At 28.0% G+C, this 24,390-nt stretch overlaps 1 long non-coding RNA gene and 1 pseudogene across 1 annotated transcript; one reads left to right on the forward strand and one right to left on the reverse strand.

Moving 5' to 3' along the window:
* Positions 1–1,661: 1,661 nt before the first annotated feature.
* LOC149511388 (uncharacterized) lies at positions 1,662–14,614 on the forward strand. The gene is made up of 2 exons (XR_016333973.1): positions 1,662–1,991; positions 11,315–14,614. It is a non-coding gene; the product is annotated as an uncharacterized LOC149511388 (long non-coding RNA).
* Positions 14,615–18,992: 4,378 nt separating this feature from the next.
* Positions 18,993–22,163, reverse strand: LOC111274307 (zinc-finger homeodomain protein 2 pseudogene; annotated as a pseudogene).
* Positions 22,164–24,390: the final 2,227 nt, after the last annotated feature.

Genomic DNA, 24,390 nt, shown 5'->3' on the forward strand with positions numbered 1-24,390 from the left:
ACACATTATTACAATAATATCCAAAAATATTTTAAAAAACATTTTTAAATAAAGGTATTGGTGAATGCAACTCCAACGAAAAAACTAATCTGATAACTACATGGCGACAAGAGATAAAGGTAGAGATTTTTAATGGTTTCTTGGGAATGAAAAGTTTTGATTTTGGTTTTTATATCTAGGATTTTCTAGACCATTTATAGAAAAAAAACTAATATGTTAAAAGGGAAGAAGAAGCATCGAAGAGTAAGTAAGTGGTTTTTTAAGGATTCCAATGTTAGCTAGCGACAACCGATGATGAAAGATGTTGGTCGACAAGGTGATCCGACATCAAAATCTAGGTTTGAGAGGTGGTTGGGTTTGAATGTTTACGAACAAGAGAGAGATTAATTTTAGAGAGATGAGTAATTTTAGATAGGATGAAAAAACGAAGAAACAATGAAAAATGATTTTGATGGGTAGCTATGTATAATCCTCATGATTAAAAAATCCATATGATTAAACATTCACACAATTACATGATGATGTGAACTAAATAAGTAGTGTAATTACCATATCATTGGGTTAGTATCCATGTCAATGGATTTAATAGAGGAAATTTAACACTATTATCAATTGGACTGATATTTCAAATCACAAAAAGTAGAGATAGTGTCAATAACAAAATCATTGTAGATGGATCAAATTCATATTTTAACATAGGTAGAGGGATTGATAACACAATTTGATCAAAAAAAGAAAAAGTGGGAAATAGTTTTTTTGGTGTAACACTCATAATCAAGAATTACATATATATAATAAACTGAATTATCTTATGTATACATCCATAAACTTATAGCTAAATATGGCTTAAGGAGCCACCACCAATCTTTTTTGTTTAAGTGCAATTAGTCACTTCACTGAATCTGTCTCATTTTAAAGAAGAGTTCCAAATTTGACTAGCATATCTTTAAAAGGTAGATTTTAGTCTTTGGAATCGAACTAGGTCCAGAAATACAATTACGTTGAGGAATGTTATAATACCCTTATAACATCCATCAAAGGATGGTATCAACTATTTCATGTTATCCATTAAGCATTTAAAAAATTTTACCAGATAATTAATTATTAGGAATTTTTCTTAATTAACTCTAATACTTTGGTAAAAAATTAAGATAATTCCTTTACCTTAGAAGTATACAAAAAAACTATTGTTTCTCTTATAGAGACTTTGTCATCAGATTATTTAAAATTTATTTAAAAAATTAAATTTCAAAGAAAATTTGATACTTTAACTTTTTTCTAAGAATTATTATTTTGTTTTATTTTATTTTTTAAAAAAATTAATAATTTATTTAAGAAAATTTTGATACATTCAACTTTATCCCCAAATATTTTTGAAATATTTTTTATTTTAAGAAAATTGATACTTCAATTTTTCCTTAAAACATTCTTTTTTGAAACATTTTTTTTTATTTAAAGAAAATTGATAGTTCAACCTTTCGTCAAAACATTTTATAAAATATTTTTATTTAGGGAAAATTGATAGTTCAACTTTTCCTTAAAATATTTTTTTAAAATATTTTTTATTGGGCTAACGTATGAGTCCTTGTAGCGGGTCAAAAGGAATCGTATTTTCTATGCCTAAAAACAATGTCATTTTACCAATGCTATAAAATCCCCTTTTCAAGCTTTTTTCCTCATTTTCATTTTTTGCCTTTCTCTTCTAAAAGCAAACTTCCTTTTTCTTTCTCTATATAGGATAAGCTCCGGTCAAAAACTTCAAGGGTTTCCAGATCCTGTTGATGGTGTCATAGCTTGCTACCATCTGTTATTGCTAACCAACCACTGTTGAGGCTTAAATTTCACCCAGAAGCGTGTTTCAATTCCCTCTTTTGAATGATATGATTGGTTTCTATAGAAACTCATGGGATTTGTGTAGATCTAAAATCAAAGTTACGATTTTCTTTTTCCAGAATCTACCTCATCGTTGCTCTGATGATTGTGGCTTCAAGGTATGGCTTTGTCCTTGTTCTTAACTCCCTTTTCACCGATTTTGAAGATTCAAATCCTCTTGAAAATGAGTTAAAACAAAACCTAAAAAAAAAAATCTCTATTCTTCACTTTTTGTTCATTTCTTTTCATTTCTGGATTCCTTTAGTTTCCAACTTCAATTTATTTCTTCTTGAATCCATGTTGATGTGCTTAACTGATGATTGAAAGTTATTCAATGAGAAATTAATAGCAGTGGTAGGACTTAGTCTCAACAATGGATGGCTATGGTGTTTACTTCGGTTGTTGGCTCCATATTGCCATTCTTTGCTCATGCTTGTTTTTTGTGATTTCTGTCCATAGAATTGTCTATATTTTGCTTGTTGTCAATTTGGGTTTAGATTGCTTACAATCAATTTGGGTTGAGATTGCAACTCTTCTGATTGGTAGGCTTTGTGAGAAATTATGCTATTAGGAATGTTTACTGGGTAGTATGAGTTTGCAGATGTTGACTAGGTAGATTAGGTTGTTTGCTGGCTACTGGTGGTGGTGACTATAGAGATTTGGCTAACTAATGTTGGCAGGGGTGATGTTGGCAATGGAAAGGTAGACTCACGGAGCCATAAGGAGTTGATGAATTTAGAATCAATCACTAGTTATTGGTTGTGATGGTGTCCCAGGTTAAAATTGGGTTATGGGTAGAGCTGGTTTTGGTGGTTATGTGTTCACTGGAGATGGCAGTGTTGGCAATGGTCGGTTGTGGTAGGAAGGTTTGGTTGCCAACCTTTGCTAACTGTTGCTACTTATGGTAGAGAAAATAATAAAAATGGTGATTGAACTACAAGTAATTGTTGGGTTTTTCTTTATATTTTTCACTCTATTTGTTATTGCCCCCTTGCTATGTGTGAACAACAGTTTATATAACATGATAAAGATATGATTTCAATTCAAAAACTGAGCATTTTATCTTCTTCAATCTGAATTTTGATTTCAAGTAGCACTAAAATTTCAAAAATCTTATTATTTCATTTTATCCCTTTTTTTATCTTTTTATTTATTTCCAAAATAATGATAAAAGCAAAAATAAATAAATAAAATAATAAAACAAATGGACTTGCATTAAATCCAAAATATAATTTGAGCCTAATACTCAAATGATAAATCCAAATCAATTGTACTAGGTCCAAAACCCAATTTAAATTAACTCAAGATCCGAGAATAACTCGAGATGAAATAGGGTGTCTATAGTTACCCTTCTTTGCACAGTTTCTGTGAAATAAGAATTGCACAAAGAATCACAATTTTGAAATTGGCTTTACAAGAACTATAAAATTTTGAAATTTCAAAGATTTACAATTTGAAATATTAAAAATTTTCATAATAAAAAATTCACAACATGAGTTGAAACTCAAAATTTCACAATTTGAATTTAAACAATCACAATTTGAAAATTCAAAGGTTCGTAATTCAAAGATTCACCAAAGATTTATATGACTTTTAGCTTCACAAGAATTTCAAGTTTACAAAAATTTTCAAATTCGTAAGACTTTTAAATTTACAAGATTTTTCAAATTCATAAAATTTCAGGTTTGCAAGAATTTTTAGATTCATAAGAATTAAAGGTTTGCAAGATTTTGAAATTTCACTAGAATTAAGATTTGCAAAAACTTGAAGATTTGCAAGAATTGAAGATTTGTAAATTTTTTTATTCACAAGAATTGAAGATTCATAAAATTCAAAGATTTGCATTCAAGAGATTCATATTTAAAATCCAAAAATTCACATTAAAAAATTTTAAAGGTTCACATTCAAAATTTCAAAGAATGTTATTTGAAAAACTTTAGCGATTCACATCAGTATTTCAAAGATTTTCATTTGAAAAACTTCTAGAGATTCACAACTAAAATTTCAAATATTTTCATAAAGAAAAACTTTAGTGTTTTATATCCAATATTTTAAAGGTTCCTATTCAAAAATTCCAGTGTTTCATCCAAAATTTCAAAGATTTTGATTCAAAAACTTTGGGGATTCACATTAAAAAATTTTCTAGATTCTCATTTGAAAATTCTTAAAGATTATGTCTAAAAGTCTTACAAATCATTCTCAACATTGAAAATACTTCTTCAAAAGGCATCACAACTTTAAAATTTGGAATGTTTTTGTCGTAAAAAAATCTCATCATGAAAAATTTTCCTCATTCGAGGATTTAGAAGTTCAAAATGTTCCTACCAAAGTCAAAATTTTGTATGATAATGATACAAATGCTTTCTCAATGATGCAAATGCAACAATTCAAATTCTCACAATAATGCAAATGCCTTACTCTAAACTATGATTCAAACATTCACTACATGATGCAAATACATGACCAAACAATGATGCAAATGCAATGATCAAAACAAAGATTCAAATATTCACTGAATTATGTACATGTATTATTTGAACGACAATGTAATGTATATGTTACTAAAATCAATACCATGAAATTCTAATTGATTGTGGTAATAAAGTTCTCAAGACTCCACCATCTCACATTTTTTTTAGCTTCCCAACATTAAAAATTTCAAAATCAATTCACAAAATTTGTCAAACGATCTATGTTATTTCTAACATTTGGTCATAACTCACATATTATATTGGTTGATCCATCACCATATTCACCAAATAGGCACCGCATATGCCTTTTCAAATCATCTTTTCATCATTTTTCATTTTCTTTTTACCCAATATCATTCTTGATTTCTTTTCAAAGAAATGCATAAATCCTTTATGGACATTGTCATTCATTCATTATCATTTTAATTCATAACAAATATAATATAATCTTATATTTTCTCGATTTATTTTGGGATACAAAAATGAGAAAGGACAAGGTGAACTGAAAGAATAGGTAATCAATACAAGAATGAGTTTGGTACAAAAACAAATAGGCAAAAGAATAAATTCAAAGTATGTCACTAGGATAAATATTTGAATGGTATAATAATGTCTAAACAATGAATATTCAAATAATTTTTAACATTAATCTAGAATTCTTTTTCAAAAACTCATTTCATTGATTTTCAGAATCATTTTGAGCTTATCAAATTTTTCTCAGTTTCAAAGGATCTTTAGATGACATTGATCTTCCATATATTTATCTGCCCATCCAATTTTTAGCTTAAATGTTTTTCTACCCAAATTGCCCTTTTGGGTTTCAATTTGAGTCTCGCTTTTCTTTTCTTCTTTTCTTTTTTTCATTTTTTCACATTTCACATTTTTTATTCTTTTATTTTTTTCACTTCATCCATTATTGATATCTCGCACATATCAATCTCGAAAACATAAGAAAAAAATCATGATTCCATTGCTCCATTACAAGCATGCCTTTTTAGCTCAATAAATGATCATGCAATTTGAGCATTCACATTTAATCAAAGTAGACTTTTATAGGTCGTAATATAGGCTATGGTGAAGAGACATGAAAAAATGGATAAAAGAGGCTCAAAATATATGTTTAAAGGGTTCAAACTAAAGGATCATTTTTCATCATGTAATGTAACTTGGTACTTTGTCCCATTCCACATCATTTCACTACTTTTTTTCTTATTCATCTTATTCCTCAAGAATTCTCATTCTTTTACCCTAGGTCATTTGTGGTATTTGCTTTTCTTTTCTTTTTGCTTTTTTTGTAGAAGCGATTCTTTTTTTACTCCCCATCTTTGAGAACTTTTGTAATTTTTTGCTTTTTTATTTGTAGGTTTTTTTCCAAAATTTGCCCCTCATATAAAGGGTGATCCTTGGTTAGGTTTTTTAGAAAAAGAAATCATAATAGGCACAGAAGGGGTAGCATTCGATGATTTCATTTTTAGGAATGGTAAAAGAAATATAGTAATTTTTCACATCAAATATGAATCTTTTCTTTGAAAGACTATGTTTTGAATAAAGACAGACTGACATACGCTTCAAGAAATATCCATTTCATTTTTTCATGAATGATATATGTTCACAGATTGTTTCTATATATGTTCACAGATTCTTTTTTTACTCAAATAATCTCTACAGATTAAATTTATCAATATGAATAAGTTTCCAAAATTAAGTCCTAAAATTATTGTTTATCATTGTCTAAACATTCATCATTTGGAATTTGAAAATGGGAATAAAAGGATATGAAAAATAATAAAGTATAGAATAGTGGTTTGGATGAAAGAGAAAATTTAATGAAATGCATCAACTTGCCTTTTTATTAAAATGATAAAAAATAAAATCTTATTACATAAAAGAAATCATAGCATTACTCTAAAAGAAATATTAAAATGACAAGCAACTTTCAACCAGCCTTAACATCCTTATCCTTCTTAAAATTATACCCCTGTGTGATCGGACAAAAAGGTTTTTATTGACATCTAGTTCCTCTAATTCATTAAAGTTTACCAAGCCTTTTCATATCAAACTTTGCACCATGTGCTTAAAAGTATGGTAAATTTCTATAGAATGACCAATGTTTCCATTATGTTAATTGCATGTGGCATTAGTATCATACCATTTGAGATGGAACGGCTTCAATGGTTCTAGAATAACTAGAGATACCAAGTCATTTTTAATCAATTCTAAGAATAGCTTAGTGTAGGTTATGAAGATAGCATTAATGTAAACTCTCTCGTGGTTGTTCCTAGATATTCTCAAACCACTTACTTAGTTATAAGGCCTTGAAACTGGTGTAGTAATAGGACTAGACCCATATGTAGGTGTTTGAAAGATTGGTCAATAAGCTGGTTGTGGAACAAGATGGTAAGAGAGAGGCATGACATGGTTAATGACTAGATAATAAGCAGGATATATTGGCAATGGGTATGGGGCATAACTTTTGAACTACTATCCTTCAAAACCCACAACTTAAGTTTCGTTTTCTTTCCATTTGGACATACCATCTTCTTTTGTACTAGTGGTTTCTTCCTCTTCAAACTTGTCACTCTTAATAGCATTCTCTATCATTTGCCTAGAATTCACTATATCGATAAAATTTTTAGTGGTATTCTTGATCATTTTCTCATAATTTGAAGCCTTCAAAGTACTCACAAATAAAACTATTGTTTCTTTTTCAGTGAAAGGTGAACTTAAGCAACAACATCTTTCTACCATTATGAATACTCCTTGAAGCTTTTAGAAGGTTTCTTTTTCATGCTTTGTAAAGATAAATAATTTAGAGCTAAGTCTATGATATGTTTGTATTAGGTAATGAATGCCCTTGCCAACCTACTCCATAAGTGTATACAAGTTCTCTCTAACTAGATGTACCATTTTACAATTGAATCAATAAGGCTATCTTAGAATACATGCATCAACAGCTTCTTATTTTAAGTATAGACAACCATTTTACGATAGTACATGGTCACATAAGTTACTAAGCATTTTATCCCATCATATTTTTTAAACTTAAGGACTTTAAATTTTAGTGGGATGACCACATCCTAGACCAAACGAAGTTCAACTACATCCATGAAGCCAAAATAATCCATTTCTTCAATAGCTCACACTATTTCTTCCAAAAAGTTTATTTTTTATTTTTAGCTTGAATAATCCATCACCTTAGATGTTTTTATCTTTAATCTCTCATTCTCTTTAAAATCATCAAAATTAGGAACTTCAATTGGATCATATACCTTTTTTCTAAAGGTAGGGTTAGTGTAGCTATGAAATGGCACTTTAGGATATATGTAAGCATATACCCCAAAAAATGACATTTGTGAGGCTTGTGTGTTTTGAGAAGATTTGCCTTGATTTCTGCCAAACTCATAAAGGTGCAAAAAATCCATGATATCTTGTATCTCTTTTGAATTTAGGGTCTTTTTTATTGACTTACCTTTATCTAACTTCTTTAGCATCTCTATCATCTTTGCCAACTTTCCTTTTAACTCTTTTTTAGTTCTCTCAATCTTATCCATATGGCTATTTTGCTCTTGTTCCATTTGCCTTGTTTATAATCTAGTATGACGAGTAGGTTAAATAAGAGTCTTCGATGGTTGAGCTGTCCTTAAACATTTGATTATCATAGATTAAGATGCTTATTTTATTAAATGTTTACGTAAAAAAAATTAAGATGAACCTAGCTTGTTTAAGAATCCTAAATACATGAATGAATGAATGCATTGAATGCTTGACATAATATATTATGATATGCAAATACATAAATGTATGCACAATGATGTATTAATAGGTAAATGAACGCATGTACTGGTGTTTGTCATATTATGATGCATGGATGAATGCATATGTTAGTGATGCTAGATTAAAATACAACATACAACATATAACAACTTAACAATAAATAAAAGATCAAATAAAAAGAAAGCTCAAAAAGTTCACTCATATGTCCTAACTAGGTTTACATTCTAATAATGCTTAGACATGGCTTCAGCTTAAGGTTGGCTTCTTATACTTTACTACATGTGGTTTGGGTTTATAATCTATTAGTCCCTAAATCATTCTTCACATCATTATCCATCATAAACTAGTAAAGGACCCCGATTCTTACCCATTATAGGCTACAAGCGAAAAGGATTTAATTTGAGTGGGAGTATTTCGCTAGCCACTGTGAAAGCATTAAAATCTTATAAAAACATAGGTACTTTACTCCCTCTTAGAGAGATGGAGCTTAGGTATAGAGCTCATGTTATGCACATGTATATGAATGACATAATAAGCAAAATAAATAAGTAAAATAAGTAAATAAAAAATATTTAAAAAATTTAATTTTATTAGGCTTTTGGATAACATAAATTTGTTTGTCGGCCTGACTCTTGACTATCCCCAATGGAGTTGTGAAATTATCATAACGTATAGATCTGTAAACCTATAGCTAGACATGACATAAAGAGTCACCACTAATCTTTTTTCTTTAAGCGTGGTTGGTCACCTAACTGAATCTGTTCCATTTTAAAAAGGAGTCCCAAGTTTAACTCAGGTATCTTTAAAAGGTAGATTTTAGTCTTTGAAAATCGAGCTAACTTCAGAAGTATGGTTAAGTACGAGTAAGGTTATAACACCCATCAAATTATGGTACCAACAGTTTCATGTTATCCATTGAGCCTTTAAAAAAATCTTATAGATAATTAATTATTAGGAATTGTTTTTAATTGACTCTAATACTTTGACAGAAAATTAAAAAAATTCGTATACAAGAAAACTATTGTTTCTCTTATAGAGAGTTTGTTGTCAAATTATTTATCATTTATTTAAAAAATTAAATTCCAAAGAAAATTTAATACTTCAACTTTTTCCTAAGAATTTTTTTATTTTATTTTTAAAAAATAATATTTTATTTAAGGAAAATTTGATACTTTCAACTTTTTTCCAAATATTTTTCAAATATTTTTTATTTTACGAAAATTGATACTTCAACTTTTGCTTAAAACATATTTTTGAAATATTTTTATTAAAGGAAAATTGATAATTCAACTTTTCCTCAAAACCTTTTTTCAAAATTTTTTTTATTTAAGAAAAATTGAAACTTTAACTTTTTCTCAAATATTTTTTAAAAATGTTTTTATATTTAAGAAAAATTGATACATCAACTTTTTCTCAACATGTTTTTTTAAATATTTTTTTATTCAAGGCAAATTGATAACATCAACTTTTCCTAAAAAAAATTTTAAAATTTTTTTTTTATTTAGGGATAATTTTAACCACTTTTTTAAAAGTTATTTTTATTATTTTTAAAAAAATCACAAAAAAATAAATAAGAAAAATAATAAAATTAATAAAAAGGTCCTATCTTGGTTTAGGAATCGATTCAGCTGCTTAACTGCAAACTTTAAGATGGCTTGGAAGCTCAACAACTCAGTTTGTGGCTCAAATGGTGTAGCTCAGTAGTGTCACAGGATAATGGGTTGAGCGACCGAGTCAGATCTTCATATAGGTTTATGTGCGAGTCCTTCAAATGGGTCAAAAGGAATAAGATTTTCTTTGCCCAAAAATAGTGCATTTTTACCAATTCTATAAAAACCTTTTTTCTAGCATTTTTTCTTATTTTCATTTTTTGCCTTTCTCTCTCTAAAAAAAAACTTCCCTTTTCTCTCTATACAGGATGAACTCAGGCCCAAAACTTTGAAAGTTTTTAGATCCCAATGATGGCACCACCACATATCACCATCTACCGCCACTAGCCAACTAGGGGTGAGTAAATGGTTGGTTTGGTTGGTTCGATTTGAAAAAATCAATAATCAACTTAATCGACTTTCATTTAACAAATAACTGAACCGATCGAATATTATTAAATAACCGACATCGGTTCGGTTCGGTCAGTTCGGTTAAATAACTGATTTTTTTTATCATTTTTCTTATTATTATGAATAATTATTTAACCACAAATTCAATTCAATCAAATTCAAATTCTAGTATTATTCAAACTAAATTACTAAAGAATTTAATAATTTCAACAATATTTTACAAAAAAAATAAATAAAAATATTTATCTTAATTTTTTTTATTTTTAATTATTAGAAAGTCGGTTAATTCGGTCAATGCGGTTATCAATTTTAAAAATAAAAAATTGATCGAATTAACCAATTTAAGCGATTTAAAAAATTGATTATAATTAAAACCGAATAAACCGAGCAGATTCAACCGAATTCACTCAATTTCGATCAGTCTAGTTCAAACCAACTTTTGCTCACCTCTATAGCCGACCACCATTAAGGTTCAAATTTCACCCAGAAGCTTGTTTCAATCCCCTCTCTCAAGTGATCTGATTGTTTTCTTCATAAACTTATAGGATTTGTATAGATCTGAAATCAAAGTTACTATTTTCTCTTTCCAAAATCTACCTCCTCATTGCTTCTATGGTTGTGGCTTTGAGGTATGGTCTTATCCTTGTTCTTAATTATCTTTTCATTGATTTTGAGGAGTCAAATTCTCTTTAAAATGAGTTAATTAAAATAAAAAAAAAATCTATTTTCCATTTTTGTTCTTCTATTTTCGTTTATGATATTTTTTAGTTTCTAACTTCAATTTATTTCTTCTTGAATCTATGTTGATGTGTTTAACTAATGATTGAAAACTATTCAGTGAGAAATTAATGGCAGTGGTAGGGCTTGGTCCCGACAATGGATGGTTGTGGTGTCTACAATGGTTATTGGCTCCGTATTGCCATTCTCTGCTCATGCTTGTATTTTGTGATTTCTGCCACTGTGGAACTATCTATATTTTGCTTGCTGTTGATTTAGGTTAAGATTGCTTACTAGCAATTTGTGTTGAGATTGCACTTTTCTGGTTGGTAAGCTCTATGGGAAATGATGGTATTATGAATGTTTGCTAGGTAGGATGAGTTTGTAGATATTGACTAGGTGGATTGGTTTATTTGCTAGCTATTGGTGGTGGTGACTATGGAGATTCAACTGATTAATGTTGGCAATGGTGGTGTTGGTAATGGAAAAAAGGTGGACTCGTGGTGGCATAAGGAGTTGATGAATTTAGGATCAATCACTAGTTATAGGTCTTACTTGATTGCCTCTCTTGTAATTTATCTTGCTCACCTTCTGTTTTCTGCTTGAATTTTTGCCTTCTGTGTTTTTTATCAAATAGGCTTTCTTTTATGGATTATGATAGTTGATTGTTGGTAGTGATGGTGTCTCGAGTTGGGATTGGGTTTTGGCTGGAGCTAGCTTTAGTGGTTATATGTTTATTGGAGATGGTGGTGTTGGCAATGGTCGATTGTAGAATGAAGGTTTGGTTGCCAACTATGGTGGCAGAAAAAGCAAAAATGGTGATCGAGATATTAGCAATTGTTGGGTTTTTCTCTTTATTTTTCACTTTGTTTGTTTTTGTTCCCATGCTATATGTGAACAACAATTTATGTAACACAATGAAGATAGGATTTCAATTCAAAAATTGAGCATCTTATTCTCTTTTAATCGAAATTTTGATTTTAAACAGCACTGAAATTTCAAAAATATTATTATTTCATTTTATCTTTTTATTTATTTCTAGAATAATGATAAAAGCAAAAATAAAAAAAATAAAATAAAACAAATAGGCTTGCATTAAGTCCAAAATATAATCTGAGCCTAATACATAGATGATAAATCCAAATCAAATGGATTAGATCCAAAACCCAATTTAAATTAACTCAAGATTGGAAATAATCAAGACGAAATAGGGTGTTTACATGAACAATCAATTATTACTTCATTGAATAATCAACTAATAAACTATAATTTAACTAAACAACCAAACCTACATATAGTGAGACTTGAATCTAGGACCTCAAGATCTTAAAGTTTTTTTTGTACCAATAAACCAATGCCTTATTGGCAAAAGTGGGAAATAGTTAAAACCTACTTATTAGAATAAGTAATCTTATTCTTTTGGCCAACTATTAAGTAATCTTATTTAATGAAAATACCTTTCCATTAAAAAAATACTATGTAATCTTTCGCTTTTAATTTTTATTATTTTTTTAAGTGGAACTTATATTACGTTTTAATCCAAATGAAAGCATACACTATATGTAATGAAATTATCAATAAAATATTTACTTAATATTTAATTTTTAATAAGAAGAAATCAATTTACATTAGTCTAAAATTAAAATGTTTTATATCTTTTTTTTTTAACAATATCTTTCAATAAATCTAAGGGGTGAGATTAAATTATTTTGACTTGTCTCTTTTATCTTTTAGATTTATTGAAATCAATAATTTAAGAAAATATAAAATTAAAAAGTTATTATACTTGCCTAAATTAATCCATCCTCATTTTTAATAGGTTAACAAACTATTTTATAATAAATTAATATATATTTATTGTAACTAAAAAAATTAACACTTCAATGATAAGTTGATCAAACAGAACCCTTATTTTTTAGGGTTAGGACTTGTTTATTTTATTTCATTTTATGGGAAAATGACAATTGGATGTGGCTGCCATTTAAATATAGGAAAATTATGCAACATTGTACATCAACATATACACTGATAAAAGTTGTTTAATTCAATTGAGTAAAACAAAACAATTTTATTTCAAATAACACTAAATAAAAAATAAATATTAAATTCACAGCTTAATTTAGTTCATTTTATGCAATAATTTTTAAGAATATGTATCCAACAAATCTAAAATTCAAATCTCAACGCCTATAACATTTTCTTTGTTCTCTAGGCAACCTCTTATACATAAAAAAAAAAAAAAAAAATCTATATAGGATATAGGATTATGGTATTTTTATAAATGGATTTAGATTAGACCTATCAATTGGATGGGTTGGGTTAGGTTTAGGTCGAGTTAATTCAGTTCAGGTCATTTAGGATTTTTAAAAATAAAGCCAATTTTGGGTTAGATTATTTCAATTTTAGGTTATTTTTTATTAGGGTCATTTTCAATTCAAGTTGTTGACACTTAATTTTGTCCAGAGAGTTTTGATTGTATATGTTTTACATAAGGTTGTTTTTCAATGGGAGATCAATAGACTTGATATTATCTAAAATTCAATATTTTTGAGTGGTGCTATAAAATTTATCTAAATCTCAATTTTAGATTTTACCTCAAATGTGTGAAATTATAAAACTATCTTTTAAAGGCAAAATTATTGAAATACCTTTAAGTTTAAAATTTAGAAATTGAAATTTTTGGATAGTAATACAGATCCTGCCAACCACCCTACTCCTCCCATGCCACTCTACCTACACAGCTGGTCATTTACCAATCTCCTAACCCCAAAAATTTAGGGATTTGATCCTTGAAAATCTAGGATTCATTTTAATGGAGCTATTCAAATAGAGCTGATTTTGCAAACAAAAAATAGGCCATTTTTTAATAGGAAAAAAAGCTCAGGAACCATTCGATCGAATACCACCCACTCTTAGCCAACTCTTTTGGCTAAATAAACCCACAGTAACCACCTTTTAGAGTCGAATCTCACGACCATTCATAGCCCTAACATGTAGCCAAAAACTTATTTCAAGCTCCTCAACACTATTCGACCATTACCTAAGCTCCAAAAAAAACCCATTAATGATGTCTCCTTGAACTTATTAGATCTCCATCATAGCCACTAAACTCTTATCTCCCCCCTACATAGCCCATTATTAATCCCCAACTCCTTTACCAAGATAAACAAAAAAATTGAAACCATACGCAAAAAAAATAATCAATCCTAGGAAAAATCTTTTTTTTTTCAAAAAACCTATATAAAAAAAAAAACAACACCACAGTCCTCAATAAATTGGTAAAAACCCTAGTAAGAGAAAACTATAAAAAATGGATGTAATGTCTTATTGAAGAGAAGCAAGCGGGTTGGTGTGGGAGCTTGAGTTTTGGCCATCAGAGAAGAGAGAGAGGAGAAAAAAATGAAAGAAAAAAGAATAGGAAAGAAAAAAAAAGAAAGCTATTCAGCATAGGTAGGAAGATGAGGAAGAAGAAAAGGAAAAATAAAAAAATAAAAAAAGAAGGGAAGAGAAAGAAAAAAAATAAGAAAAAAAAGAGAGAGATGAGAGCTCGGTTTCAGTTAAAAAAAAAGAAAGAAAAGGAAAGATAAGTAAGAAAAAAAAAAGAAAAAGATGGTAACCCATAGAGAGCTTAGCTTCGATTGAAGAAGAAAAAAGAGGGGCCATTCAGGGAAAGAAAATGAAAGAGGTGAAAAAAAAGATGAAAGAAGAAAAAAAAATAAAGTTGATCGAGTCAAACCCAACCCGATCTCCTTGGCCTGACTCGTCTACCCACATTGACCCAATAGGCCTAACCAATTTGACTTGCAATCCATCAACAATTACGCTCTTGATTTTTGGTTTTGGGTTGAAAACTAAGTGAGGTATATATCCCTTATAACTTAAGCTTATATTGTTAATGTTTATATGCATTTTTAACATGTGGACAACTATGAAAATCTTTTTGCCTAGATATTGAGAACAAACCAAATAATTATTCTCCTTGTTTTACAAAAAAAATCATTATATTGAAATTTTACAAGTAGAAAGTTAATTTTTCTAAATTATACTCAGATATTAGGGAATTAAAAAAAATTTTTAATACCAAAGTTTTTTTTTATTTTTATAATTAAATATTCTTTAAAAGGAAAAACAAAAAGGATGACAAAAATAGTTTTCAAGATGAGGAATAAAATTGATTATTTATATCCTTTTTATTTTTTAGTTGCATAATCTTGCTAATAAAAAAAAATGAAAATTAATGAATTTTTTTAAGAAAAAGGGAAAGATGCTTCTAAGAAATGACAAGATAATATTTTTAAGTAAAAATAACTTTGAAAATCTTGCCTAAATATTGGAATAAATTCAAATGTTTTATTTTTATCATGAAATGTTATCTTTACTTTCAAGATTAGTGTAAGGTTTTTAAGAATGATCAATCTTCTTAAATTCTACCTAGATATTAGGGAATTAAGGAGATTTTTTATCATTAAAGATTTTTTATTTCTAAACATTTTATCAAAAAATAATTATAAGATACATGAAAATGAAAGATTTGAAAAGAATGAAATAGAATTGATATTTTGTATTGTACGATTTTTATTTGTAGGTGGCATTACATGCATTATATTTGTTGGTAATAAATGTGAAATGATAGAATAAAATTTTATAAAGATTTTTAGAAAATTATTTTAAATAAAAACTAATATTCATAAGTAAAAAATAATTTTTGAAACCCTACATAGATATTGAAGGGTTTTTCAATAATTATTCTTTATATAGGAAATTATGTCAAATTTTGAGGATTAATATGAAAATTCCAAATAAAGAAATATTCTTCAAAATTTCACTTAAATATTAGGGACTTTAGAAAATATTTCAAAGCTAAAAATTTTCATCTTATCCCTAAATAAAAGGTTAAAAAAAGATTTGTACAAAAAATAAAATTGGAATGAATTATTTATAAATTTAGAATTAAGATCATTTTTATCGATATAAAGGATAACTTATAGTCAATTGGTACCATTTTTAAAATGGGTGTTGTATGGGTGTTAATCTTTCCCCACATATAATCATACTTTCAAACCTACCTTTGTTTTTGTAAACCAAAATTATTTTTTTGATAAATTTTAAACTCATTTTATTGTTTTATTAAAAAGATAAATTTTTTATGTGGCCAATCACATCTAGTCAAAAAAGATTAATAGTGACTTCCCTTTGTTTTGAAACTTTTAAAATTTTCATCTAACGATTCCAAACCATTAAGACATAGGTTATTCGGGCAATTCGGGTTCGAGTCATTTCAATTGGAGTATTTTGAATTAACACCTGAGTCATTTCGGGTTCAATTTGTTAATTTTTAGAATCAAATTAGATTAAATATAAATAGATTATTTGATGAAGCTCAAGTCAAATTTTATTATAATTTATTAAAAGATAAAAAGTAAAAAATAATATTTTTAAAATAAACATAAGATTTATAGTTTGTATGCTTTAAATTAAAATTAATTTTTATATAAAAAATGTGATTTTATTAGACTTAACAAATTTAAATATGGCACAATGATATGACACCAAAATGGCAAAGCAAAAATCGTATAAGATTTAGAATAAAGTGTTATGTGTTTAGTAATGTCGACAAAAATTTTAACACATATAAGATACAAAAAAGTATGTTTAATTAAACTTTGCCATATAAATACACATATAAGACATGTGGAACATAAAACTATGTTAAACTTTTAATTATAATACACAATTACATATATTTTATATAATCATATAAATATTATTTTAAATATTTAATTATGATACAATATAACTACACAAAATAAAAAATCATTTTACTTACTCATTATTTAATGGCTTATTGTTTTGGATATTAGTATAATTGTATCTCATTATGTAATTTATTCTAAATTACATAATTAAAAATTAATAATATAATTATAACATAAAAATAACTTAAATACAAAAATCAATAACTTATTTTATATACTTTATTCTAAATCACATGATTGATAGTTGACACCCATTTATAATTATAAGAGATTATATAACTTATTCTAAATAATACATTAATTTGTATACTCATGATAATTAAAAATATATAATTTGTTTTAAATCATATTATAAATTATAAAAAAATTTATAAGCAACATAACATACTTATAATTTGTATTGGTTTGGTATTAAAAATATATATATTGATTTGATATTTTCATTAATTTTAATAATTTTTCATTTGTGTTATATTTATTATTCTTATTAAATTAATTTTTTTTGAATAAAATCATTTAATTTAATCTTGGATTATTTCAAGTTAACCTTTTATTGAATTGAATTAACTCTAATCTAATTTCGGTCCATTTTGCTTTCGGGTCATTTAGGGCTTGGGCTAATCCATGTTTAGGTTGATTTATTCGAGTTAAACTTTTATTGAATTGAATTAACTCTAATCTAATTTCGGTCCATTTTGCTTTCCAGTCATTTAGCATTTGAGCTAATTCATGTTCAGATTGATTTATATTTCGGTTGTTGACTTTTTATAGTCAAATCAGGTTGGGTCAGCTTCTGATTTAGGTACGTTACACAAATTTTTTCGAATTCAAATCAGAATTAATAAGTCTATTTTAAATAGTTAATAAGTTTTGAATATCGTTTTCCAAGTTTGATTATAGAAAATGTTTTTTTTTTTTATTTTAATTACAATTGTTATGGCACTATTAGTGCATATACTACTTATAAATCATAAATTATTTACAAAAATTTATAAATTATTTAAATATAAATTTTAATTTTGATTAATAAAATATATAAAATAATATAATATAATTATTAAATTCAGATTAAATTGTGTTTTTTTAAAGAGTAATTGTATCATTTTTAACTAAATAAATAAGTTAAGGTTTTAATCAAGTTTTAATAAAGACTAATCAAAATGAAATAAATTATGGATATTATATTTGGTAATAAAATTTGGATGCACGGGAATCTCAAAATTAACGAATACACTGTCCGCAGCCGTTCTTAGTGAATTTACCTTAACCGGGCTATGTGTATATCGTAGTCATCAGCACTTGTTTTCTCTCTGTATAAAATTAGCAATCATTTATTAAATTAATTATATTGATAACAAGAAATTTCGCATGAATAAATTTTGCAAAGTAGCTATTAAATTTAATCACGTAGCAGTTATGGAATCAAATCTCTATATCATGTTCATGAAAATAGAATGGCTTATGTCTCCATTTAATACACTGACATCACAACAACAACAAGTTATAGAATTAATGTGAAAATTAAGATTTTTCCTAAGTACTTGAGAAAAGGGCCAGTGCTTTGCAGTAAGTGATCCAATTTCTTTTTACTAAAATAGCCAAATATTTGGATTAATTTTTAATAATATTCCATACTTCATTAAAATTTATATAATAATATTGTGTTACCAATAATCGTGTGATTTACTTATAAAATATTAAATATTAAATTTTAATAATTAAAAATTAAATCTTAATAGTTTCTAATATTACAATATTGTAATATATATGAAAACATGAGTGAAAAATAAAATGATTATTCAAATAATATTTTTCCTTAAAATATACTATTTTCATATTGACTTATAATTCCCAAAATTTTAACTTTTGTATAAAGTTTAAAATATTTTAAGTTGACCTTTAAATTTTCTTTGCGAAATTGCAAATGATTTGAAAAAAAGTGAAGAAAGTTCGTGAAGGGCAATAAAAAAATATATAAAAATGATTATTCTTTGAATTGTCAAACAAGATATTATTATTTTTTATTTAGTAAAAGATTCTTGGGCTTTATTTTGAAATAAATAAAAGTATATGAAATGAACCATTATTTATAGGATATAATTACATAAAGAATAATGTTAAACAAATTAAATAAAATATGTTATAAACAAAAATATTTAATGAATTTTTTACATAATCAACCCTTCAAAATTTTTTGTTTTTTTAACTTTCCTTCTTTCATTTTTTTATTCTTGCTTACCCCTTCGAAATTTTCTCTCTTTTTTCATTTTTTTCTTTCACCACTGGCTTGGTATTCCACTGATCTGACAGCCTTAAGCCAGATTTGATGGCGGCTATTCATCTACTCTCTCCAAATCTCCTATTTTCTTGCCCTTCTTCTCTTTCCTTCCCTCTCTCGTCTTTCGGTATAATTGTCCATGGATGGAAAAGTCCATCTAATTTGCGAGTAGGGCTCGATTCAAGCTGGGTCACAGATAAAAATTTTCAAGTTTAAACCAGATTTAGCAGAGTTGATTAATTTATTATAAATAAAATTTTATATTAATTTTAATTTTAAAATATATTTAAAATATAATCTAAAAAATAATTTTTAAATATTTAAAATAGTAATAAATCTAAACAAACTTTTATAGAGAATTGAGCCTTTGACAAACCCCTACAGATGTCAATTGGAGTTACTTCAATTCAATTTGATCCATGACAATTATATTCTTTAGCCTAAACTCCGATGCTCTTTCTCTCTCTTATTCTGTTCCACAAAAATGTAAAACAAAATCAAAATTAGTAAAATAATGAAAGATTAAAATGTCTTATTTCAAAATTTGGAAAAAAGTGGTCACGTAATTATGAAAGATGTTGATTGCTCTTGTAAAATTTTGATCTCGCAAATTAAATTTTGTCAAAATTATCACAGAATCTCATCGTGACTTAACCATGATAATAAAATCTTAACTCTTCAAAAAAAAAAAAAACTTTCATACAATGCCTTCTAATTTCAATATGTTATGAATTTAATCTCTTCTAATTTCAATGAATATAAATAGATCAACTCAGTAAGAGTTCTTGATTTTAATTAGTTCCGTCGGAAAAAGTGAAGAAGAATTCACTTTCTTAATTCCCCAATTTCGAGAAAACAACTTACTAATTACTACTGTTCTAACAAGTTTATATTAGAAACAAAAAACATCGTAAGACAAAATACACACCCTCTGTTGTGTAGCAAGCAAAAAGAATCCAAGCTTTTTGGGAGGGAATTATTGAAAAAACATTGAATCTGTGGTGTATTAGCTTAGCATAGCTACTATTAATAATTTTCTATTTGTAAGCAAACATTCACTACATTTATTTATAGCTTTTTGATACGATGCTGTAGTTTCTGAAACCAAACAAACAAGTATTTTCGTTTTCAGAAGACAAGACCAAGACAGGTACCTTTCCTAAAATAAAACATGCAATACTACTTTTCAGAACGCCAAACATGTACATATTGTAACACAACACATAAAACAAGGCAACTCTTCTTGTTTGTTCAAACAGATATAACAAAATTAATAACTTATAAGCTAGTTGATTAAGTAGCTAGATAGTGGACGTGAAACACAAACTAAGAGAGTGAGAAGAGAGGAGAGATACTGACTAATTTGGCGTTTGATCATGCATCAGGTGTAGTAGTAGTTGTGGCATTGTTGGTGGAAGAATGTTTTTTCTTGGCTAGATTGTGCTTGTTGTTGTGCATCCACACCTTGAGGACTCTTCTCTTCACTCCAATCTCTTGGCAGAACTGTTGCACCACAGCTTCTTCTTGCTTTTGGATTTTCCACCCAACTTTCTCTGCAAAGTTAAGCATTTTATCCTTCTGTTCCTGGGTAAACTTTGTCCTAAACCTTTTCTTCATTAACTGGGCTGGTCTGCCCACTATCCCACCACCGTCTACGGCCTGTTCATCAGACTCTGAAGGGAGGGAGCCCATGTTGTAGGACATTATCATCTGGTGGGGTGTTGGAGCTTCTCTTGAGTGTATAAGAGTACCTGTAGGGTACCCTAGAGCCTCGGGAGGTAGGACACTCTTGTGGTGGCCTAAGATGACTTTCCTTCCAACCCTGCTCAGATGTGGACCATGCAATGGGTAATAGTCACATGAAGACGGCTCACCTTCAATTTCTTTTCTGTGGAAGTTTCTATGGCAGTTACAGGCTAAGCAATTCAGTGCTTCAATTGTACCCTCCTCACCACTGGGCATGAACTCACCACAGCCATCAGTGGCATTGCCTCCCATGGCTGCTGCATGGTTCTTCAGGCACTCTCTATACCTCACCACTTTCTTGTAGGGCACATGATCATCTAGGTTAGTTAGCAAGGAGGGTCCAGTGGAAGGGATTTGGGGTTCTGAGGAAGGTATGATATGGTTGTGGGGTGCAGGAGCATGATGGATCATGCGGCCGTGCCCATGCCGATGACCGTGTCCCCCACCATATGTACTGTTCAATGGAATTGGGATCTCCTCTTCTTGACTGGAAAGTTCCATTTCTATGTAGTATATTTTATTAGTGTGTTTGGACTTTTTGGAGACCAACAGGGGAAGTAGTAGACAAGGTTTGAGTGAGCGTTAGGATAGGAGGCCAAAATGATTATTAAAAAATTAAAAGAGACTGTGTGGCTTGTTGGACAGTAAGGGAGATATCTTTTGATGATCCGAAGGCAGAAAAGCAAAGAGTGATCAATTCAACCTCCTAGACTTTGAACATCCATATTATTATTATTATTATTAATGTTATTATTTTCCTCAGAGGACAACTGGGAAGGAAGAAAAACAAAAGAAAACAAAGAAGGAAATTCAGTATCACTGTAGACAGGTGGTGGCAATGAGAGCAGACCAATATGAGCAAGTGAACTAGTTCATTTCGAAACAAAGCAAGTCAAAAGAAAATGATGGTTGAAGGAAGATATACTGTAGCAAAGATCAAGGAATGAGAGAACAATGGAAATCTAGAGAACAAAAAAAAGGAGAGAATAGAGGGTTTTGAACTTTAAAAATATATAAAAAAAGGGGGAAAAATATAGAAGAAGGGGGTGAAGGGAGAAAGAGGGGAAGAAAAGAGAGAGTTATGGGGGTGGGTTTTGGCAGTGAAACACCATAAAGAAGTGCTTATAGAAGTAGAGAGGGCCAAAAAGAAGAAAGAGAGAGAGAGATAAAGAAAAGCAGATTTTTACAGACAAAGAGGAATACAGTAAGTTTAAGGGAGGTGGGGTGCTTGCTTTGCTTGCACTATCAGCCATCAGGTTTACGCCATTTAGAGAGCAGTGTGTCAGAGTGTGCAGACGAGAGAGAGAGAAAGAGAGAGAGATTGTTAGACCCTTCTATACCAATAAATATATATATATATATATATATTGTATGAATATAAAATAAATGTTTGGTCAAAATCAAAAGAAATAAATTATAAGTAAATCTAAACCTATGCTTTCATTTTCTTTAATTTTTCATAATTTTAGCTAAACAATATATCATTCTCAAGTTTACAATACTTATTCTCTAGTATTTCCTGTATTTATTTTTTATTTTATATACCTTTTTTTTTTGCAAAATTAGGGTTTAAAATTACCTTTTGTTAATTAATTAAATAAAGAAAAAAAAAAGACTGAAGTTACTGATATAGATCTATATTGACTTAGATTGTGGAGTTGGGAGGTGCCATGCTTATCATGTGAATAATTTATTATCAAGATTCCCATTTTGTTTTTTTTTTCTTTTTCCAATAAGAAAAAACATGTATGTAAGAAAAATATATCGGCCATATCAAGTTGTATGTGGCCTCCCATTTCGTCTCTTTTTTCTTATTTCCATCCATCTGTTTACCGATGGATGAGTTGATTGAAATAAGAGCAATATAGCCTCCAAAGGACAAAGCAATCTTTCCCGTTGGAACAAATATCTTCCTAAACCTCTCTACTTGTCTCATCTTCCAAAATTATTAAGACATTTATAAAATGAGAGAAAACGGCTTTTCTTTTTTCTTTTATGTATTTCAACATTAACATTGGAGGTATATATCTATATTATGTACACTATTAGGAATGCTTCTAATCAAGTTTTGTGATGGTCTCTAGTGACATTAACTCGTTGGGACAATTAAATAAAAAGTTAAAAGTTATTATACAAATATAAAATTAAAAATGTAGTTGAATTTCCATCACTTTAAAAAAAAATAATTACTCACCTTCTTTTAAGTATTATTTTCCTTCAAATCGTAATTTTTTTGAATGACTTTATTTTTCCATACTTAGGTGCGCCAAACTTTTAGTTTATATATATTTAAATTTATATTAGGGTAAAACTTTTTGATTTTATATCTTTTTCTAATCATTGATTTAAATAGACTCAATCAATGAGATTAAACCTTTTTTTCTTTTTTTGATTTGTATCTCTCATCTTTTAAATCTATTGAAATCAATAATTAAAAAAATGTATAAAACTTTTTTCGTGTGACTTAATCCCTCCCCATATATATATATATATGTATATATATATATATATACATACATACGTACATATATATATGAACAAGAGAGGATGGATCAACTTACACAATATAATTTCTTTTAGTTTTTTATATTTTTTTAACCATTAACTTTAATAAATCTAATTGATGAAATTAAACTATTTTTTATTATTTTTACTTGTCTCTTTCATCCCTTAAATCTATTAAAATCAATTATTAAAAAATATATAAAAGTAAAAAGAAAAAGTTACACTGTATAAGTGTAAAGTTAGAAATTTTTTACTTTTGGATCAAAATAACTAGTACAAATGTTATAAACTTAATTTTGATTCAAATGTTAAAAAAATATATAACATTTATAATAATGTAAAAATATTTTTACTATATATATATATATATATATATATATTACACTTCTTATCTATTTACTTTTGGCTAGACATGAAAGAAAAAAAACATTTTGTTTTTAGTATTGAAATATATTTTGGCATGCTTAAAATCTGTTGGAGGTACGTACTTTTCCTATATGTTGTTTAAAATTTATGTATTTTTAGGTTAAAGTTATATGCATAAATAGGATAAATAGAGGTAAAATTTATTTCACTAATTTTTTTACTATGACCTGCATGCAACATGCATTGTTTTGAAAGGTAAAGGTTTAAACTCTGCGAGGATTTGGTATTGCTAATATCATATAAATACTTTTCTTTTATTACTAGATAATATTAAAATATTATTTATATGAAATAATTGGCGTTTAAAATTGTTGTCTTGGTTTATTTTTTTCCATCACTATATTGACATTATGTATTATTGTTGACTTTTGAAATTTTTATTTTTTGTACATGATACATAAGAATAAAATATTAAATGTAAATATCAAATTATTCATAAAAATTCAAAATACTTGGTTTGAACGCAATAAATTACTTGTTGATCCAGTGAGACACATTTGGTTTAAGTATCTCACAAGGAGAGATATATCTATAATGGTCCATCGAGAAACACATTAATTATAGGTGTCTCACGAAAGAACAATCAACTCTTTAATGACCCAAAAAGATACATCATAATTAAGTGTCACGTGAGGGTAGTCAAAATCCTTATGTATGCAAACTAAATTTTTTAAATTTCTCGTTATGAGGTACACAATTAGTTAATGTAAGTGTTTGGTTGCTAAAGTGACTTACTCATTGAAACTTGCATGGTTTTCTCATACGTAATAAGAACATGAGTATTT

Source organism: Durio zibethinus, chromosome 26 (assembly GCF_047325235.1).
Source record: "Durio zibethinus cultivar Kanyao isolate XHJ-2024 chromosome 26, ASM4732523v1, whole genome shotgun sequence".
Lineage (NCBI taxonomy): Eukaryota > Viridiplantae > Streptophyta > Magnoliopsida > Malvales > Malvaceae > Durio > Durio zibethinus.